Source organism: Parasteatoda tepidariorum, chromosome 7, assembly GCF_043381705.1.
Source record: "Parasteatoda tepidariorum isolate YZ-2023 chromosome 7, CAS_Ptep_4.0, whole genome shotgun sequence".
Lineage (NCBI taxonomy): Eukaryota > Metazoa > Arthropoda > Arachnida > Araneae > Theridiidae > Parasteatoda > Parasteatoda tepidariorum.
In genome coordinates this window covers 55304665-55328187 of record NC_092210.1, presented here as the reverse complement: position 1 = coordinate 55328187, position 23523 = coordinate 55304665, and the positions used below count along the sequence as shown (strand labels likewise).

General features: G+C 28.4%; 1 protein-coding gene across 2 annotated transcripts in view; it reads left to right on the top strand.

Moving 5' to 3' along the window:
- Positions 1–3298: 3298 nt before the first annotated feature.
- Positions 3299–23523, top strand: part of LOC107443113 (uncharacterized) — a 56083-nt gene continuing 35858 nt past the window's right edge. The window contains exon 1 of one of the 2 annotated variants that reach the window (XM_043043838.2): positions 3299–3653. The gene's annotated coding sequence lies outside the window, so the exon portion shown is untranslated. The remainder of the gene's footprint in view (positions 3654–23523) is intronic. The other variant, XM_043043839.2, reaches the window with a different exon arrangement.

Sequence of the window (23523 nt, the reverse complement as noted above, 5' to 3'; positions counted from 1 at the left end):
GAAAAACGTGATCCTATTCTACGATTTTCTATTTATGCTATTTTTTTCAGGTTATGAGCATTGCTCTCCTTTGTTTTCCAATGATTATAAACACCTGCTTTCGAGGGGGCCATTTGGCGAACATTATAATTATTTTTTATAATTTCAAAAGAGAACTTTGATATAAATATGAAGTCAAAGGATAGGTGTCAAAATTTCTAAAAACATACACATATGCTAAAAAATATTAATAAAACATTTTAATTTTTTATTTTTATTTTGTCCTTGTCCTCTCTATAATTAGTACAGGTGGTACGAGTAATGACCTTACATAGTAACAAGGTTTCAACTGTGCAATTTTAGCGAGATTTTTCTGACTCTTAACTTGATCTTCGAAATAAAAGTTCTCATAGTTTAGAAAGAACTAGTAAGACGATATGCATCTTTATAGTTATGAATTGAGTTTTTTTTTCCCTATATTTGTTTTCCAATTTTTTTTGTATTTTTTTTTTTTTGCTTTTTGTACATAGAGAACAGATTTTGATTTTTGTTCTTGCACTTTACTTCTTTATTGGTAGAATACGCTTATAATACGCCCTCTTCAGATGATGCTCAAGTTAGGGGATAAATTATAAGATCCCTTAATCAGGCTATTAAATAAATAAAAAATATTTGTTTCATTTTTTAAACTTTTTTCATTGAGTCTTGTCTTATAAAGTCTTCCAAAGTTAATCTTGGAGCTGGGCTAGGAACTGGGGCAACAGATTTCTAACCGTGGATTAAGACAATCCTGAGAACATTTACATTTTAATTGTTTTTATACTGTTCTATTTATCTGAAACCAGGTTTGTCACAGCATAAGTTAAAAAATGTCAAATCTTTCAGGGAGTAACATTTCAAGCATTTTTACGTAAAGTTTTTTATTTATAATTATTTATTGCTTAATAGGCTCAATGAGGGAAAATATCATTCTCAAAAAGCTTACCTTTTAGACACTTTGATAAATGATCTGTATTTATTTATTTATTTTTATTTATTTATTTATTTATTTTTATTTATTTATTTTTATTCATTTATTTTTATTTATTTATTTATTTTTATTTATTTATTTTTATTTATTTTTACTTATTTATTATTGCACAGCAAGTATTTTCTGGTACCGATTCTATTTGAATAAGAATAAAGTACGAAATCTTCCCTTTTAATTATTTTGAATTCGTTAAGATTCATTAATTCAAAATTTATTGCTTAATTTACATATTTATTGACAATATCGACAAAAGGAATGAAGCAATTTAGTGGGACCTTTTATGATTTTTATTTAACCATTGCCTCCTTAGAGTTTTTAGGAAACAATGTTATCGCTTTAGAATGTATCAAACATTTGGTGAGCATGAGTAATATTTTTTTTTTATCTCTCTTACTTAAAATTCATTAGTTTAAATTGTATTGCCCCATTTGCTAAGTTGTTCATCGATAAATGCTGAGATGCTTCAGTGAGTTCTCTATACACAAACCTGCAACCCTCTCACCTAGTCCCTCGGTCATCTTGGCTTGTGCGAGATTGCAGCTGAGCTGTAAAATTCACGCAAAAATATACCATAAAAAACACAAGGTGTGTACCGAAAATAAAGCATTTGATTGTATTAGGACTTTACAGACTAGAGGGATACACTTCCTCAACGTGAAAACTATTCAGACATTTATTACTTTATTTTAATACAATCTAAATATTTATTGTCCCACAGTGGATTAATACACTGCTATTAATCGTAAGTGATTCCCAGTAGACCACCGAAACCAAGCATCACCGGCTGCGGTCAGTGAGCAGGTGGGTGACCACTTTGATCATTCAACGAAGCTGTTCTACCGTTAAGCTGTTCTACAGTAATCTGCTCGACTTCGGGAACAAGCTATCGTGTTACCAAAGCGAGGAAGTCATCCCCTCTGCAGAAGATCGAAATTGTGATTGCATGTCTTCGGATCATTTTTAGGGATGCTTCTCAGATCGTCGACAATAACTCATGCGGAGCCTTGATGGCTCAGAGGATAGAGCGCTCGCCTTCCAATGAGATGGTCGGGGTTCAAATTCCAGCGATGGCTGGTCCATACGAATTCCGCATCCGGTTCCCACCGATCACTGTGCTGATGTAAAATATCCTCAGTGGTAGTCAGATCATGGGTTGGAGTCCCTTTGCCGTCAGGTTATGCGTGGGAGGTTTTCGTGGTTTTTCTCCCCATATAACGCAAGTGCGGGTTAGTTCCGTCAACAAGTCCTCCACGAAGGCAAATTTCTCCTAATACTTGATCAGAAGCTCCCTTGCCTTCAGGATTGGGTTCGAAATTACAAGACTACCGAATTCGACTGTTCAACGACGGTTATAAAATAAAATAATTCATGCATCTCTATCACGATGTAAATAAGATACTACTGCTATTAAATATTTGTTTTACTATTCGGACATTAGTACTTTAACCCATATGTGAATAACACTCCCTAAATATGTCTTATTGAACTTTGCATCCAATCGTATTATAATCGTATGGAGTTCCATGTAATTATTTTATCTGCTATTTGGCGTGTTATTCAGACAAAATTATTTTATGGTGAGGTAAAGTGTGAGGTGATACGATAGAGTTGTTCAGACAAGACAAGATTATTCTGCAAAAGTAATTCAAAAGAAAGAAATTTCTTACCCTTGAAATAGCTCTGTCTATTAACTTCTTTACGCAATGTCAGATTTGATTTACCAAAAATCATCAGAATTTAGTTAAAATGCAGATATTGAGTTAAAATGCAGTATAAATATAAACTTTCTTAATGCATCAATAATTCATTATTAAAATATCAAAAGCGTTTTTGTAGGCAAACAAGCTGAATATTTGGTTCAAGAGTCAGGGATTATTTCAGCAAATTCCAATTTCAATAGTGTTTTATTTTTCTCTAACTTTTTTTATTATTTTATTATTATTATAACATCTCAAACATTCAAACTCCGTCTTTTTTTCATCCTGTACAAGTTCATGCAAACCTTCTTTACTTTACTTTGTATAAGCAAATTTAAAAATTTACACTTATATAAATATAATTTTTAATTTATGTTGTTGACAAATTGCTGCAATCTCTAATTTTATTTGTAATGGTAAGTAGCGAAATTGATATTTATTTTTCATGTAGTTTTCACTTTTCCTTCCTGGATCAGTAACACGAAAACACATTCTCACATTGTGTGAATTTCAAAAAGGCGTCGAAACAAAAACATTTTGGATAGATCAGCTGTCCTGAATGTATCATATATCTTTCAAGTGAGGGAACCATAACGCACAGAAAAGTGGCAGTGCTAGCCGACGCTGTTTGATTCATGGTTGTCATAGTAACGTGATTGAAGCTTAGCGGCGAAGGATGTAAATATTGGAGGAGAAACAAGACGTAATGACACTTCTTATTCAACTTCTTGAACCGGTTTCTTCAGAGAACTGGCTCAGGTAATAGGTAATATCAAATCGGAACCCATTCTTCTCGATAGAACTCGGCCAGATCACATCTATGTCATAAAAACTTCATATAGTCTTGTAAACGTGGTTCCGAAGAAAATCGTCTGCTAAAATTGATTTTTAAAAATATCGTTTTCGAATGAGACGTGGAACACTATTTAATGACAAGTTCAAGAAAAGTAAGTGAATGTATTTTTTTATTTTTTGTTTGTTTTGCGGAGCATATAAAAAGGTAGTATAAAATGTTTCGGAATGTTATGAGTCATGTTTTGATAAGTGAAAAGACATTCACCTTCCAAGATCTACGCCCGCGTGTTACTTCAAAATCATGCTATTCATTCTCTACATATCTGAAGTTTCGTGACAGTAAAAATGTATTATATAATGGATAGTGAAAGATCAAAATATAAAAACAAACGTACAATCACTTAACAAGTATTTAATCATGTTTGTCACTGTTGGATTTTAATACTTAAGTGATTAATCTTCTAAAACGTCTATCTATAATTACTAACATATCTATAATTGCTAATATATCTATAATTACAAATATATGTCTAAAATTACATGTATTTAACTACTAATAATAATTAATTACTACACAGCTAAACTAATTACTGATAATCATATAACGTAGCAATATAATTATTACGTAAGCAATAAACTAATTAAAAATAATAATTTAAAAGTTATACATTAATTGATGTAGATACAGGTGATTGTAAAGTAGTAATGGAGATTTAGATAAGCCTGTACTTCAAATTTCAGATTTTTAAATTAAACAGTATTATAAAATAACTATTACAAAAATAATTTAGTTTTTTTATATATTTAAAAAATGCATTAGAGTATGTGAAAGGAAAATAATTATTTCCCCCCAATAAATATCACTTATACTATATAATTAATTATTTGTATTATATCAAATAGTATAATTTCATCGCTTAAAAAATATTATATATATATTCATATTCATATTCAATATTCAAGTAACCTTTCTGAGAGTTTTATGGTGTAAAAGTATCTTATTTGATTTTAGAGAATTTTGTTTCCTGACTAAAATGTGAAGAAAAAAAAATACTGTCAGTGATTAAAAACAATTAAGGCTCCTATTACGCAATTTATAAAAATTTTTTCAGGTTTATTAGAATTTACAGAAACTCTTAAAGCTTCATTTAATATAAATTAGNTTATTTGATTTTAGAGAATTTTGTTTCTTGACTAAAATGTGAAGAAAAAAAATACTGAGTTGAAATAATATACTACAATCTGTAAAGAAAGTGCTAAATTTAAAATTTATCATTTTTCTGCAAAATTTGAAAACATTTTTAAAAAAATTAAGTTTAATTCATCGATTTTTTTTAAAAAAAAATTATTGCATTTATATGTTTGCTTTCTTCTACGCTACAGTATTTTAGCTAAAAATCGCATTTTTTCCCGAGTAATCTAAATTACTCTTAAAGCAACCGAATCTTTATTATACTGATCAATTATTTTGATAAGCATCAAATTTGTTTAGCTTTTTCTTTATAGGTGTTATCTTATAATGTAAATCCTGAACCATATTTTCTTTAAAATATATATTAGTTTATTTTTAATAACTTATGCAAACTATTGCTGGATAAAATTTGCCATTCAAAGTTACGATACGGTTAATTTTGTTAAAAAGGAATGAATTAAATTGAGTAAAAAAAAAAATTCTGTGCAAGTGATTTTATAAATGGCGGAAATACAAAAGCAATTTCTCATTTTCGCTAAGGATGTTGTTTTCTAATGTTAAAGCATAAGGGGATCGTAATTTCATATTTTCTATTAAAAAGCTTTTAAATTACAATTTGTAACTCATGAAATATTGCTGTGTGCAGCAAAATTTCCTAATTTGTTTGTTTGTGACAAAAATCGTCGCGATTTGGTTCAGTTTATTAAAAATAAACGAAATGAAGTGAAAGGAACAGAGAGCATTTTTTTTTTTGAGAAACGGTTAAATAAGTGGCGGTAGTTCGAAATCATTTTCTTATTATCAATGGGATGCCTGCAAGTGTCGTAGTGTGGGTATTCCAATCCTGTTTGGTTGTTGAAAAGTGGCATTTGTCTAGCAACTGTCTTTCCATTATATTTCGAGTATGCCAAGCCCGTCAAGTATGAATTCACTTAAGTGACGCGTTCTATATTCTTACACAGAGACTCTTTCACAAGGATTTGAAATCTTTCGCTGTATATTTCTTACTTAACACAAAGACAGGCATGAAGCCATGAAGAGCATAAGCACACTAATTATGCCTCGAAGTTGCCAGGTACCTAAAACAAAAATATATGGCGGTCAAAATAAAAAACATAAATAAATAATAAATCTAAGTTAAGTAAAAGACGAAGACAAGAAAGAATTGTATTTCAACAAATTTGACATGCGATACTGCGCTGTATTTAATTAATATTCTAACTTTTGTGAAAAAATATTGCTCAACTTTAACACGCCATTTTGCTTTTAATAATCCGCTGGTTTCATAGGTCACATGTGTGAGCTTCTTCTTTAAGTGCAAATATCCAATTGCAAACGTTTGTTTTTAAATAAATTAAGATACCAACATATTAAGATACTAATACGTAATATTAAAATAAAGACTTTCCATAAAACAAATAATTACTATTTTTTACTGTTCAGAAATTATTAAAATTTGCGAAACGAGTCACTGAGTACCAGCCGTAGACAAAATTAAATTTTAAATTGAAATATTTAAATTTCTCATTCATTAAAATTTTAACATTAAAATTGCTTCTTAGAACAAGGTTTCGTCAAATATCCTTCCTTCCTTTTTTCTGATATCTTGGTAAACATGTTTATTTTAATATCTGGCAAATCATTTTTCTTCAATAATTTTAATTTCATATTAATACTTCCAACTAATTTTACCTCATCTTATATTTGTAATATTGATAAATAAAACGTGATTTTTTGAGAAAAAAAAAATTAAAAGAGTACTCTCTTGACATTTACGTTTAATCAGAATAAGGAACTCCACTTCCTGGTTTTCGCTTCTCAACTTCATTGGAATTGCTGCTTGTGCATTTCAGATCTTTTTGCAATCTGGACCAAGTTCTTGCCCGTGATCACTTCACTCTGTCTTTCCACTTAAATCATGTTTAATATCCCAGCTTTTATACCTCAATATATTTTACACCTTAATTTATTTTAAATTTTAATATTTTTCATTTTAATATTTTTCACTTTAAACCCACTGCTCACTATCTCTTCAAGTATAAACTATGGAACTACTGGTACAGTTCTTTTCAGATGGTTTCGCGATCTGAGCTCGTTCCTTTCTCCTGCCCAAACCACAGTGGGATAGATTATCGGTAAAGTGATAAAAATTCAAGATATTAAAGTGAATGGATTTTTGATCGTGAAAAAAAATGCTGTTTTGCAATTTTTTAATTATTTCAAAACAAATAAGACACAAGATTTTTCAGATTCATGAGTTCAGATAAAAAATTTCAGACAAAAGAGTACGTAGCTGCAAAAGATCATAACTTCACTGCTAAAAATTTTTGTCAAAAAGAAAACTTTTGCTTAAAATTACTTAAAATATTAATGACCTCATCAATATTAGTTTGAAACCAAAATGTATCTTAAACATATCTCTAAGAATGCACAAAATTTCATAATTTTCTGAAACCAATTTGCGTTATGAATACAAAAAGTTCGTGCGACGGAAGTTTTTCAAAACAGAAAAAAGAAAGACTCGCCGAATTTTCGAACTTTGTTTTGTGGGGAAATCACTTTGTACATTTTGAGGAGAAAGTATTTTGCGATAAAAAAAAATTACACAATTTTTCGATGTATAAATTTAAAAATACACAGTTTTTGAAGAAAAATGTACGTCTTTACTTCTGAAACCTGGCCTTTAAATAATAGCAAGAAATGTGTTTTACGCTTAGAAATTTGCAGCTCAGAAGAAAGTTGACTAATGTGATAAAATATTTTTTTTAAAATTTAATTAATTTAACTTTCTTTACTTTTTTGGTTTTTTTAAAAAATTATTTCTTCAAAAATCATAAACTAAAATTTTTAGCACTTTTTTGCAAATCGGTAGGACATTTTCATTGCGCATTTCTTATAATTTCGGTCATGGAACATTTTCTACTAGATTCAAACAAAATATTTACATGACATGAAACTGTCATAAAAATTACACAAAGCAAATATCTTATTTTTCTCATAATTTTTTATTGTAATTAAGAATTTCCATTGCAATTAAGTAAATGGAAATCAATATTTTTGCCAACTTGTTAGTTTGGAAAAACTAACAAAGTAGGTTATTAAATCAAAATAGTGATTTTTAATATTTTTTTTTAGTTTTGTTTGAACAAGGTTTTTTTTCCTAGATATATGTTTATTAAGTAACATTAATGGGTTAATAGATCAAAAAACAAAATTGTGAAGAAAGATTATTTACAGGAATCCATCATGAATGATAGTACCAGGAATAAATTCAAGCTTCGTTGCTTAACCCTTACACGTACAATATATTGTTTTATTTGTGTTATTTAATTGATCTTGATTATGTAAACAATTGAAAACCTGTATCGCATATAGTTGAATTGATCTTTGTTCACTTTATGTGGAGCAATGATTTGTTTGATTAACTCAATCAAAACTAGGCTTACTCAACTCGTGAAAAATTGAAACAATTAAAATTTAAAATGGAAAATAAGTACTTTCGAAAGCAAATGTTTCAGAGTCTTATTCAAACAGGGAAAATAGTTTTTACGCAAGCTTTAATAGTAAAAAAAAAAATATTAATATAAGTATGGAACTATACGAATATATAAAATTATATGCACTAAACATTGAATAAGTAAAACTATTCTTAATTTCTCATTTTATATTTTGTTATGCTTTTAAGTAGTATTTTTTATCGCTATAATTTATAACTGTTTAGCATCGTTATTATTAATTATATTGTAATTAGGGTGATATTTTCGCTTTTAAATTGGTTATGCTTTTAAGACCAGAGAGGAAATATTTTAAATATTTTTTCTTATTTTCACTGTTCTTTATAATTCGATGTTTTATTTATTTTTTTTTTTTTCTTTAGCTACTTAGCACTTTCATCACAACAGTTACTCAACTTTTGTGAAAGATTATTATCATTACATGTGTGATATCACATATAAAGCAGTACGGCGAAAGCCCGTTATTGGACGGTCATGATTGTTCGATATCAACAGGAAGATTAGGGCAATATGATTAGCATTACAGACATTGCCGTTTTTACTCCCCAAACAAGCTAGTTAGTACCCATCAATCCGAAACTGGAAGGGCATCAAGACGCCACTAAGAACCGAACCCTAGTCTTTTTAACCCAGTTTTTGTAAACCAATGAATCATCGTGGCTCGATACCACACATTATTATTTTTGTACTCAAATTTACAACATTCTTAGCGATACGAAGTTATAAAACATTTATAATATCATTAATAATTTAACACGAATGTTATATACAATTTCAAATTAAATTGTTTAAATATAAGTTTTTTATTTTGTTTCTATTAAGAATTTTTTTTAATTATGTAAGTGGCATTTTTATCACATTAGTTTTGTGAATTATTATTAAGATGTTTTGTTAAAAAAACAAGAGGCAGAGTTATAATATGTCAGCTTAGTCATTTCTATGTTTTGTATTTGTTATCTGTAGAAAAATAAATATTCTGTAAGTGGGCAATCAATCAAAAAGTTGGCAAAAAATTATGAGAAATTTAATCAGGAAATCGGATTTTTCTTTTCTCTGGAATTGTATACGAACTTTAAAAAAAGTACTAAAACTTTCAAATATTAAATTCTTCTCTAAGTATTTTTTAATGAACCCTCTATTAATTATTATTTTTTATTACTAGCTATTTTTGTTTTAAAAAAATGATTTTTAAAATTTATAGTTTCGCACCTCAATACACCGCGTTCCGACCAACTGAACAACAATTATTTTATTTTAGCCAACAAATTAGACGCACAAAATGTGAAAACTATTAACATAACCTACTCGGACTTTAAAATTTACATAAAAATTTTTTTTCTCGATCATTAAACAAATTCGAGAATATACTAGAACATTTTATTAGGTAGTTAGATGAAATTAATTACTGTGGCGTTAAATATCAATTAAATAAATTTACATTTTGAAGTTTCTGGGAGAAAAGAAAAATCCCATTTGGAATTTCCAAAGAACGTAACCTAGTTGTTAAACAAGTCTTTACGATATACTCGAGGAATGCGCGTTTGAACCCGGTAGTTGGTTGGGGAATATTAAGAATTGTAGGGAAAAAACAAAACAAAAAAAAACTTTTTTAGAGAGTCAGATAGGTCAGCATTTTCACTTTGTTTTCAATTAACCTTGAATTTTTGTTGAAGAATAACAATATCTATCTTACTCGTTGGCTCATTATGAAACTATTGAAGAACGGAGTTGATTATAATATTCCGAAACCTGCAAAAACCGGTTTTTATTGTTTTCAGATGAAAAAAGAACTTTTTTTTTCTCCATATAGTCAATAGAAAACGATGTTTCGTACTTAATCTAATTGTTTCACACAATATAGATGTGTAATATTTGGCCTTGCTATTAACGATGCATTTCAACACCAGCAAATTAATAGTTCAAAGGTGAAAGAAACATTGTGCGTAATTTTAGTGCTAAATTTGATATTATTCCTTAGCATCAGATCGAGCAAATTAGTAGAAATAACAAATTAATGCAAACTGTTAATAAAATTGAAATTTTTATTATATATTTATGAACGAAAAAGTATCCTTTAAGTATTTTGAAACGTTTCTCCTTTCTTTATGAACTGAAACCTAAAGAAAAATTTAGGTCCCTTCGTATTTTGAAAAGTGAAATAAGAGATGTCTAATTTAAAATCAATTTTGTTACATAATACAGACATTTTTCACATGAACTTTTAATATTTTTATATGCCAAAATTCGTGCTTCTAAATCCATTTTAATTCCACTGTCGAACAACATTTGTAATGAAATTTTATCATTTAATAACTTTTTTTCAAAGAAAAACCACATTTACTTAATATAAATCTAAGGAAAATTTATGTATTTCGCGCTCATTCTTCTATGAATTTACATTTTCAGAATCAATCGTAGACTTCGTGTGCAACAAGGAAATGAGTAACAAAAATTGAAACCAGTTAACGTTTTTTTTTTTTTTTTTTTTTTTTTTTTTTTTTTTTTTTTTTTTTTTTTTTTTTTTTTNTTTTACCATAGTTATAGATTGCGGAAACCGTCATTTCAATTGTTTCTTTTCCTTTCTCGTAAGTTTGTTTATTTACGTCATTTAATTTTTGATCAGTTAGATCAGTTCTTGTTTTTTGAAAATTGAAAAGATTAATCTTGATTTACTTAAAAGCAGTTTTTAAAGCACGATATATTGTTAAACATTTTCCGTGTTTCAAAATTCTCGATAATCCTTTTTAAAATGGTGTACTTAGAATCTATATTATAGCCTCATATTTTTTTTAAAAATATTTCTCATTTGCATATTTTTACATTTAATAGTTATAATTGTAAAATTATTATTCGCTATTTTAAAACCATTTCAAAACTTGCAGCATTCTATTAAAATTGAATTTTAATGTTTTATAAGGAATTATTAAACTATTATTTATATAATTTCAGCAAAGGAACTACAAAAATTTTTATTTATAAAATATAAAAATGTCTGAATAAATATATATAAAATGCTATCAACGAAATTTTTTTATGGAGAATTGAAAGCTCAAAAAATTAAAAAAATCAGCTATTATTATAAAAAATTAAGAAAAAAAATGCTTTCGAAATGATTATTTTTTATAAATCTTGAGTTAATATTAATAAATAAATAAGAACTATATTAAACGCATAATAGATTTTGGTCCCAGTCCATATCTGAATGTATATGCAAATAAATGTTTTTTTTCACTATTTCCCATAAATAAAAATTTCAACTTATAAAAAATTAATTATGTTGTTTTTACTAAAAATATTTTCTAAAAACATCTTAAGTAAATATCCCAATCATGAAAAAAGATCCATCATCATTTCGGAGCCTCGGGGCCAGACTTCGGGGCCTTTCATTATCGTGTTTGTATGCTTGCTCCAACTTCTTTCACGATTTCATACTATATAAAAGATTTTAATGTTTCTTTTGATGAAATGCTTATTCTCCGATAATGATTTTTCTGTAAAAAGTTAAAGTTCATGAGTTTTTATGAAAATTATTAAGAAGAACTATGTAATGGTTTATTTTTAGTTACATCTGCATGCATCGCTCGCTGCTTTGAGTGCTCAACTTTAATGTTACACTTTATTTTGCTGTAAATGTCCAATGGAATGAAAAAAAGATATAATTGCTGAAGAAAATATCCTCAGTGGTAGATGGATCACGGGTTAGTCCCCTTGCCGTAAGACTAACCATGGGAGGTTTTCGTGGTTTTCCTCTCCATGAAACTCAAATGTTGGCTAGCTGTATTAAAAAGTCCTCCGTGAAGGCAAATTTTTCTCAATACTTTATCCAAAAGTACCCTTGTCTTCTGGATCGGGTTCAAAATTATAAGGCTACGGAGTTGAACATTGGTAGTCGTAAACTCAAAATTGAGTCTGCTGTTCAACAATGGTTATAAAAAATTTGTCCTAGAATTATAAACTGTTAAACTTGTGGTAAAGAGTATCATGCGGGCCACTGCGCATCAAGTAACAAAAATACAAACAAACAGTTGAAATCTGGCTGGCTGATAAGGCCATTTTTGTTTATAAACATAAAACGATTTTTTTTTTCAAAATTCCAATTTCCACAAAAATTATTGAAATTTTTAAGTACTGTTTGCAAATTTTGTGACACATTTTTTTAATAAATTAATGTTGACGGATTGTTGCAGAAAAATTTATTTCTCTTTCTACTTTTCTCTATTTCTCGCTTGACTTCATGTCAAAAGAAACAAAATAATAATAAAAATTAAGGAACGAGAGAGTAGATGGTGCCATATATAAATCTTAACATATATGGGTAATTCTACAAAATCATAAAAATATCATGTCCAAGCAAAATATTACAAGATTGGCTTGAGATAGAAAGATGTTATTCTTTTATACTTAAAGACAAAATTTTCCTATGTTTAAATGTTACTCTCCTGGTCTATCCAAAACTTTTTCTAAAAGTTATTTAAAATATTATCGCTTTCACAGCAACATTTCAATTCAAAAATTATATTGAGAAACTATTTATACTTAAAGGTGTAAAATAATATTGTTTGAAACTGTTCAATCATTTAACTCACCAACTTGTACCATTTGAGAGTTTCTCAAGGTTTTCATGTCGCTGTCCTGGAGCAGGTAGTTTTCCAAGAATTTTTTAAGATAAAATAGCCAAATTTTAGTTTTGTGGATGGGAACCCTGTTTATTCCATACATGTTTATACCTATCCATTCTGTTGGATTGATAAAGTGATTTGAAGTTCAGATTCACCTGGCGTTCTTATTATAGATTGAAGGTTCTAGACTAAGGCATGTAACAGTGTAACACTCTCCTGTACAACACTTCTGTTACACGGGAAAACATTTTTTTAAAAAAAATAATACATGTAACAGGCATAATAATGTGATGATTCTCGTAAAACTATTTCCTTAAGCCTAAGTCTGTCTTTAGAATTTTAGCAGAAATAATATTTTTTTAAAAATTTGACACTTCTGGCATGCAAAAGTTTCACTCTACTGGCATTTTCTGAGCCATAAGATGGACTTAACAGCCAACATCATTAAATCGAGCTCCACTTATTTTCCTCTTGTTAAGTGCCTTATAAAGAGTATGTGAATTTTTCGGATTTTTTTAAGCATTTAGTTTTTAAGAATTTAGGATTTGAAAATGCTAAGTTTTTGGATAATCACCCATACATCGAAATTTTTAAAATAAATATTAACACTACGAGACATAAAATAGTCAACTGAGTGTAGTTGTGCTGAAATCGTAAGTAAACACTATGTCCCATAACATTGCAATTCAGGTCATCTTATATACATTAATAGTTTTATATCTAATTTAATTATGTAATCACATTTGTTAGGAAAAAGTTTCAGAAGACAAGATTTCATTTTAAAGGATTCATATTTAGATGTTTAGAAAATATCTTTAATTTAATGTCAGAACCTTAATGTTTGTACCATAATTTTGTATCAGTGTTTGCACTATACATACTAGAGAGAAAATATTTAGTTGTGTCGATAACGTACAGAATGTAAGTTTATGAAGAATATTTTTGTTCTGGGAAGGAAAAAGTAAATAATTGACAAGATTTCCATCGCAATTAATTTTCTCTATAAATATAAAACTAAGACAGCGTAAATAAATATATATATTGAATTTTTAATTCTGGCTACAATGTAAGGTAAAACAACGTTTAAGAGCACAAAAAATATATGAAATGCAGACAGCTGTTTCGGATGCTCAAAGGGCAACCTTCATCAGTGCAACAGAAAAGGTCGCCCTTATGTGTATTTCTGGCTACAATGTTAGCATAATTTGAGTTTCTTTCAAATGAAAAAATGGTTATGAAGCATAAAAATGCTAAAACACGTTTAAAAAAATAAATTCCAATTTTTATCTAAGGTCGTTAAATTTTTATAATAATTTAGCCCTTACTCATGATCGAAAACTTAATAAATTCCGTATAAAATTATAAAACGTTGTTGTGACTGGAAAAAAAGTGGCTATTACTTCATAAATTTGGAGATTTCTACATATTTAACAAAACTAAATCATAATATTTTTAGTAAACTATTACACTATGACGCATGAACCTGGAGATTTGGTCATTTATCAGAACGCATTGCTGCGTTTTAAGGTGTCAACGAAATTGTTCGACCGTTAAACATTTGGAATACATCAAAATGCGGAACATTTATTATTAACATAATTAAAAAAGGCAAAATAAAAAATAATATCCAAAGTTATTTTAAGAAAGAGTTAAATAATTTCTGAGAGTTTTAAATCTCTCATCCAAATTTGCATTTCTTTTTATTATTTAGAATAAAAAGTCTGGAATTCAAATAATCTTGTTAATAAAAGTGCATCTCATTTATTCCGGTAATACTTTCTCCTTTTGGGCATTAAAGAATAAATTGTGAAAGAAGCAACCAGAGCAGAAAACTCAGTGATTTGGAAGACATATTTGTGGAGTGTCAGTAGCTGCCGGAACACATGCTGTTTCAACTTATGTATGTTGAATGAAATACCAGGATCTTAGGAGGGCATGCATTTTCATTATTGTTCGAATAGTTTTACAGGAATGAACTTTCGTTCGCGATGTAATACGGGACACATTTTTCAAATATTGGTGGATATTCTTGGCGATTATTATTTTCTTTTCTAAACATTTCAGATGCGCTCCAAAAATAAATAATAATGTAAAACAAAAATTTTTAGCCATTAAAACTTATATAAAACTTTTTTTATGTTGTTCAGTCTATTAACATATTATTTAGTTACATATGAATGCTTCATTTCCCAAATCGATAAACTCCATTTAAAATTTTTTTTATTTGAAATCTTAATTTCGCAGCATTTGATTAACTCCCAACTTTATATGTATATTCAAAACAACTTTTAATGCTTTTGTGAAGAAAAAAAAGTAGCTCAAAAGTTCATTCTCGTTAGAGCAATTTGTATCAAATTACTTTGTCAACAATAGATAGTTTTGATAATCATTACAACTTTATTTATTTTTTTTTTCGATATGCAATTTTTTAAATTCTAAAATTTAATTTCAATTTCTTCTTAAAAGAAAAATACCAATTTTTCAAAGATTGGGAGACAATTATTCATACCGATATAGGAATATATAAGAAAGATATAATGGCAAATGGTGTTAAGCAACAAAAAATTCTTTTGATATACATACTAAAAAATCAAGTGTGTTGCAAAGTTTCAAAAAATTTATAAATCTTTAATAAAAACATATTTTTATTTGCGTTTTATATATTGGTATTTTTTCTTGATTTGAAAATTGTGTTCAGTTGAAATATGCGCAAAAGAAATAAAGAAGAGAAAAAATTCAATTTTTATCTTAAATAAAAGGGGAGGGGCTCCGTTTCTTGCTCACTTGTCTCCCCTAACCCCGATGATTTCTTCGCATTCATCTTTGTAACGCAATAGAAAACTGACATTTTATTGAGAAACAAAATTTCTCAGTTTTCCATAACGCGGAAGTTAGTCTCCTTATTTTTTGGAACTTTAAATTTAACTTGGGGGAGAAAAATAACAAGTATAGGCTAAAAGGACACTTCTTGGACGAGTAGTTTTCAAACGAAATTAAACTTTTGAGTGGGAAAAAAAAGTAACTTTCACATTTGTATTCGTATTCGTTCCAACTTCATTTTCGAAGGCAGCATTGGTAAGCAAAGGAGCACCTTCCTGTTACCACAAAGAAATGACACATGAAAATTTTCTATCTTTTTTCTTACTGTTACTAACCTTCTATTTAACTAGTACTGAGAATTGTTTTGGTCAGCAGTGTGTTAACTGTTTGCTATTCTCACGTATAAAAGGCCTTCTTCCTTGCACCTCTTTTTTTATGTATAATTCTTTATTCGGAAAAAAAGCTCCTTTTCATAGTACTCTCAACAAGTCTACATATAATTTAAATTCACGAACGGTATATTTTTTCTACTGGTTTTGAAAAAAGCACGATACATGTTTCGAGTATCAGCAGAACTACAATAATTGTATGTGTTGAAAACAAAATGTTCTGTGTTTTGTGGGAAGTATTGACTTAAAAAAAAAACAAAAAAAAAAAACAAAAACAATGATGAATGAAAAGTAATTATGGGGTTGGTAAGCGGCACTCTCTAGTTAGTGTTAAAAAAAAATGTTCATTTCTTGATTAAAGTGCCATATGTACAATTTTTTAAACATATATTTATTACTTGTACTTTTATTATCGATGCTATTGTTTTGAAAACAAATTATTTTCATTTGGGTTGTGCAATTTGTATTTTGCATAGCTATTGCTATTCAAACCTTTTTTCTTTCGGTTAAATGAAGTGAAAATAATAGTTCTGGTAAAACCTGGCGATCTTATAGGTACAAATTTAATTTTTTTTCTTTTTACTTCCAACTTCGAAAAAAAGTAAAGAGCAGCTTTTAAAAGGAAAATTTCGTGAGAAAATAAATTTTCGTACTTCTTTGCTTGTTGGATTGTTTAGAGCAAAAAAAAAATAAATAAATAAAAATAATAATAAATAAGTAAAAAAAATAATGATAGTAATAAATTCGTGAAAAAAGTACTTTTGAACAAAACTTCGAAAAAAAACTAGTGTTTTTAAATGAAGTAAACTTTTAAGCCCGTCAAATTTCAGCTATGTTAGTTGCAATTTTGTAGGCTGCAGAGCGGCCCAAGTGGTATTTTTACCACAAGTTTAACAGCTAATATCTCTCGAACTAACAATCGAATGTTCACGTTATTTATTCCATTCTATTCTCTCTATCATATTTTCAAGTTTCTTTCTTTTTCGCGCAACAAAATAAAATGCAATGTAAAGTTGAACACTTAAAACAGTGGTGACAGAGGCTCTTACGCTTTTTTTAAATTTAACGAAAAAAATACAGCATAATGAATCTCATATAAGTCAACGATACAGAAATATGACTGAAGTATACCATAATTATAAGTATTGATATCAACAATGTGGAATCGTATAAATGCCTAGAGTATGATATTTAGTCCACATGTAACAACAAGAGCATTGATATCAGCTGTTGCAGAATGATTCAGTGGTGAAAGGGTGCATTAATTGAAGATACTATAATTAATAACAAACAAATTTAAAAATAAAAACAATAAAAATATATGATACGAAATGGGGCTCTCCAATGAGCCATCCAATTCAATCCATTGCCTGCCACATAAGTCATTACAGAATTATTGCGAGTGATTACAACGCCCCTTCTGGTCAGGCAGAAATTTGTAACATCAGCCTACGGATAAACGGGTAACGTATGGACATCATCGCCTTTATATTACGTCATACTCATGTGCGTTGAATAAATCTTAATATCGCTGCCCTATTTTTCTGGGTCGTTTTCTAAATTATCGTTTTTAAAATAAAAAAATCTAATAATGTAAATTAATAAATAAATAAAAAGAAAAATTTTAAATTAACTATGATATGTGGAACTGCCGTCAATAATAACTACATGTTTTTTTTCCTCTAAATTTTTTATTCTATCCAGCGATGCATGAAGAAGTACGTGGTTACGCATGTTTGTAATGGTTAACAACGTAACCTTGTAATTTAAAGTTCAAGCGATCAGATTAGTAATTGTTTAAATAGTTGTGGAAGATACAGCAAGTTAAAAACGATTATAATAAAATTAAAAACGTCTTTAATAAAAAAAGTCTTTTTTTTTTCAATTTTTCCTCAGAAAAAATTTAACATTTCTTTTCAAGCATTGGTTTTAGCATAACCAATAACGTAGATTATATGGTGTTAAGATTTGAATACTTCGTAATTTAAAGAATTTTCCATCATTATTAAAATGCGTGAAATAATTATACTATTTCTTACATAAATTTCTTTTAAGCAAACTATAATTATAAATCAATATCCAAGAAATTTTAAAAATGTGTCTATGAAAGCATTGTAGGAATAAAACTTTTGACTGTTTCCGAAATAAATCTTATGGCACCATATTGTATTTTTCCTTTTTTTAGGATGATGATTCTTTGTTAAAATAAATAACCGTTCATATTTTAATTGAAAATGTGTTTATTGTTTTTTATATAACTTAATCGTTGTGCGTGAGCCCTCTTATGAGTTGTTTTAATTATTAGTAAGTACTAATTAATGAACATGCGTCAGACTAATTTCAATACAGTTAAGATGAAGATTGCAATTTAGAACATGAAAAATCTTTCAACGTAGTATGTATAGTGAACGAAAAAAAAAGGAAAATAAAAACCAAACCACTCTGAATAACTTTTGATCCAATGATCGGATTTTCATGTTCTGCGACTCAATCTTCATGGTTTGAGAGGGAGACCTCAAATATAATTAATAAGTGCAGACAATATTTTAAGTAACGAAATCAGAAACAATAATGAACTTTCTTTGAATAAACATAACTGTTTTTTCGACGAATTCGGATTTATGACCTCCAAAATATAGGGGGTAGCAGACATTTGGGGCAATTTTTCCGACTATTTATAATATAAAAAGGTAATAAATTTTTACTAAAAGTCATTTCTTCATAGAATTATCTTTGGAATAACGAATTTTATAATTGCGTCTAACCAACTTTCTATTTGCTTAAAAAGTTCTCGAGATATGGCGAAATAAACAGTAAAAATAACACCAAGGAATCCAAACTTTGAACCGCTCTCAGTACCAAACTATTGGAACCATATTCCCCAGATTGAGGCTACTCCATATGCATATATATATATATATATACAGTGAAACCTCCTGTTATGGACACTCCTGCAAAACGGACGCCTCTCAATACGGACATATTTTTAATTCCCCGGGAATCTTCTATGAATAAACCATTNCATCCAATTTTAATCCATTGCCTGCCACATAAGTGATTAAGTGATTACAGAATTATTGCGAGTGATTACAACGCCCTCTTCTGGTCAGGCAGAAATTTGTAACATCAGCCTACGGATAAATGGGTAACATATGGACATCAGTGCCTTTATGTTACGTCATACTCATGCGCGTTGAATAAATCTTAATATCGTTGCCCTATTTTTCTGGCTTGTTTTCTAAATTATCGCTGTTAAACTAAAAAAAATCTAATAATGTAAATTAATAAGTAAGTAAATATGAAAATTTAAAATTAACTATGATATGTGGAACTGCCTTCAATAATAACCACATGTTTTTTTTTCCTCCAAATTTTTTATTCTATCCAGCGATGCATGAAGAATTAGATACGTGGTTACGCATGATGTTTGTAATGGTTAAGAACGTAACCTTGTAATTTAAAGTTCAAGCGATCAGATTAGTAATTGGTTAAATAGTTGTGGAAGATACAACAAGTTAAAAACGATTGTAATAAAATTAAAAACGATTTTATAAAAAAAAAAAAAAAAAATTCAATTTTTCCTCAGAAAAAATTTAACATTTCGTTTCAAGCTTAGGTTTTAGCATAAACAATAACGTAGATTATATGGTGTTACAGTTTGAATATTTCGTAATTTAAAACATTTTCCATCATTATTAAAATACGTGAAATAATTATACTATTTCTTACATAAATTTCTTTTAAGTAAACTATAATTATAAATCAATATGCAAGAAATTTTAAAATTGTGTCTATGAAAGCATTGTAGGAATAAAACTTTTGACTGTTTCCGAAATAAATCTTATGGTACCATATTGTAGTTTTCCTTCTTTTCTTAGGATGATGATTCTTTCTTAAAATAAATAACCGTACATATTTTAATTGAAAATGTGATTATTGTTTTTTATATAACTTAATCATTGTGCGTAAATTTATGAGTTGTTTTAATTATTAGTTAGTACTAATTAATGAACATGCGTCAGACTAATTTCAATTCAACGAAGATGAAGATTGCAATTTAGAACATGAAAAATCTTTCAATATAGTATGTATAGTGAGCAGAAAAAAATAAAATAAAAACCAAACCACTCTGAATAAATTTTAATCCAATGATCGGATTTTCATGTTCTGTGACTCAAACTTCATAGTTTGAGAGGGAGACCTCAAATATAATAAATAAGTGCAAACAATATTTTAAGTAACAAAATCAGAAACAATAATGAACTTTCTCTGAATAAACATAACTGTTTTTTCGATGAATTTGGATTTATGACCTCCAAAATATATGGGGTAGCCGCAATTTGGGGCAATTTTTCCGACTATTTATTATATAAAAATATAATAAATAGTCATTTTTGCATCGAATTATCTTTGGAGTAACGAATTTTATAATTGAGTCTAAACAACTTTCAATTTGCTTAAAAAGTTCTCGAGATATGGCGAAATAAACAGTAGAAGTAACACCAAGGGATCCAAACTTTGAACCGCTCTCATGAACAAACTATTGGAACCATATTTCTTAGATTATATTTCTCACTCCTATATATGGGGATCAGAAATCATAATCCGTCGGCAAACAAAATCGAAAATGTAATATATATATATATATATAGTTACATTATAATTTAACAATTGTAATAAAAAAGTACACTTATTTATTTAAGAGACGTCATTAATTAATTATTGCTATTTTGCTTGAGTGGTTATCAGAGCTATGTATATTGTAATGACTTTTTGATTAAGGGTCTGCTTGTCAAATGAAAAACAAAATCACTAAAAGAGAATAGATGAAACGTCCAAAAGAAGAGTTATACACAATACTCAATTAATAGGTGTAACATTTTTGTCTGCCCTGAATGGGTAACCTTGCGATACTTCTTATTTCACGCTCTGATAAACTTGACGCATTTCGAAGAACCATCTTACTCCTCGTGAAAGTATTGTTGTGAAAGTTCGCCTGCATGTTTACTCACAAAAACATATGAATAAATAAATATTTATTTATATTTATTTTTTCTTTTCTGCGTCTTTTTAAATAGGCTGTTTTTTCAAAACCCAACGTTACGCTTAGTAATGATTACACGCAAAAACTGATTTTGCACTTACATGCGTAATCTAAGACTATAAAATTTTAAAAATGCAATCCCGAATTTTTAAAGTAAAACTTTCATCCTTGATGCACTTATAATGCACTGTAGGAGGGTGAAGGTTGCCACGACTCAGATATCCAGATAACGAAGGCATCCTATTGACTGCTAATGAAGCTAAAACTTTATTACTATTATTTTTACAGTAGAACAACGTTTTTTAACTGGTAAATATTTGTGTCAAGGAAAATATTTCATAGAGAATAAAATATAATTCTCAAACAAAATTTTTTTTAAAAAAAATAGTTTTACGTTATTAAATATGTAAATATTCTTTATATGTAGGAAAAAGTAAAGAATATTTTGCTTCCACTTATGTTTTCAGAAAATTGAATTTAAAATATGGATTTAGATTTTTATAAATATACCGGTTTTTCCATAAGGACTTTAATAGATATTTTTGAATCCTTGTCAAAAAAGTGTGCACATTGAAGATTATGTGCACACATATATTTTGGCAATTGTATTTATATTATTAATATTTAGGCAAAAATATATATACGTATCATTAAAAACATACATATTTATATTAATTAGGCAAAGTAAAAAAATCATATTAAAATCTGTTAGATGACCCCTAAAGAGTTTCGGGGATGAAAGCATCAAAGCTTGATTGATTGCATGCGGAAATGGAGAGTTTTTAAAGGGTATTAAAAATAAATTCCAGTTTCAGGCAATTAAATTTGTTTTAATGTATTCACTTAAACTTCCCCACTAGTTATTCGATATTTTGATACAACCTTTGCTTCTACCTTACTTTAATATTAATTTGCTATCCAAATGTGTGTACTTTTTCGGGAAGGATTTTAAAAGTAAAATAATTTAAGGAATGTGATTGATATTAAATTGGCTTTTCCACCTTCAGTCATTACTCGTATTTATGGGAGCATCTTGTCAAAAAAATTAAAACGGGCATCCGATCTCTCTCTGCACGCTACTTTGCATCACTTCTTTTATGTTTTTTTTTAATTACAATATTTCTGTAAGCCATATAAAACCATAACATGAAGAAATTAAAAATATGTTTTTCTCAAAAACACAATTTTCAAACTAATGTTCATAAGCTTCTCACGCTCACACCAATAAAGCTTTTATTTTTAAAAATTACTTCTTACAACTGTTATATTTATGACCTAAATTTGTACAACTGTTATATTTATTACCAAAAAATAGACAGACACAGGAGGTAGAAAATCATGAAAAATCATCCAAATTAATTCTAGTTTTTGCTAATAATATTACTTCTCTTAAAATTCTAGGATTTATTTGTTTGTTTTGCAATCGTCTACGTCATCAATCAAAGATAATGTTGTTGCCAAAGTTTAGCAAATCTTATTTTTCAAAAATATTCTTTATGTACCATGAAGCGACACAGTTTATTCGGCTGTAGTAAACGACCCATACCGACCATACTTCTGACATGAATTATCTCCTCCCTATATCTTGCTTATAGAAAGAAAAAAACGGGCTAACCGTGTGAGACTTTTGAAATTGTCTTCTCATTAACATAAAAATTGGAGTTTCTTTCAAAAAACCTACCACGAAAATATGTTCATCCTGATACTTGAACTATTTCTGCAGTCGGATTCAAAAGCAAAATTAAAAATGTACTCTCAAGTTTAATTAAACAGTTTTTTGACAGTTTTAATATAAAATAAAACTATGAAACACATTTAACTAAGTTTAGAAAGAGGCATAACCGTTGTTTTAAAAAAGTAAAGAAGAGATAATTAAATAGAGGGGATCAAGTCGAAATGGTAAATGATGAATTTAAGAGTATTGAGTCTTAGCTGTTTCTCTTGATTGTCTTTGCTAGAATTTTTACTTATTTTGTCTGTGTGTCTTTCCGATAAATAATGTTCTTAAATTTTGAACTGATAATAATATTAGTTAGTGTTGAAAGTGTGAGAGAAAATCGTATTCCAACTTTTTTACTGTACTGTTATTTGTGCATCCTTATTGAAATCAAAATTATAGTCAGCTTTTTTGCCTCAAATCAACTGCAGTTTTAAAAAATATTCGATAAGCAGTTTTCGATAATAAAGCATAAACGAATTTATAGAGCTATTTTTATTAATCTTTTCCAGTTTAAAATAATAGTTCTTTTAGAATATAATCTGTCGCTCCAGTGCTCATACGTTTAATAAACATTCAAATCGAAATTACCAAGGATAGTCTCTTTGAGTCATGAAAACAATAAGATTAAAAATGAGCGAAGCAATCAAATGAAGGTCTTTTTCGCAGCGAAGACTTTTTATGCGTTTATACAAAGTTAGAGATGAGGCAACCGTTTAATTTTCT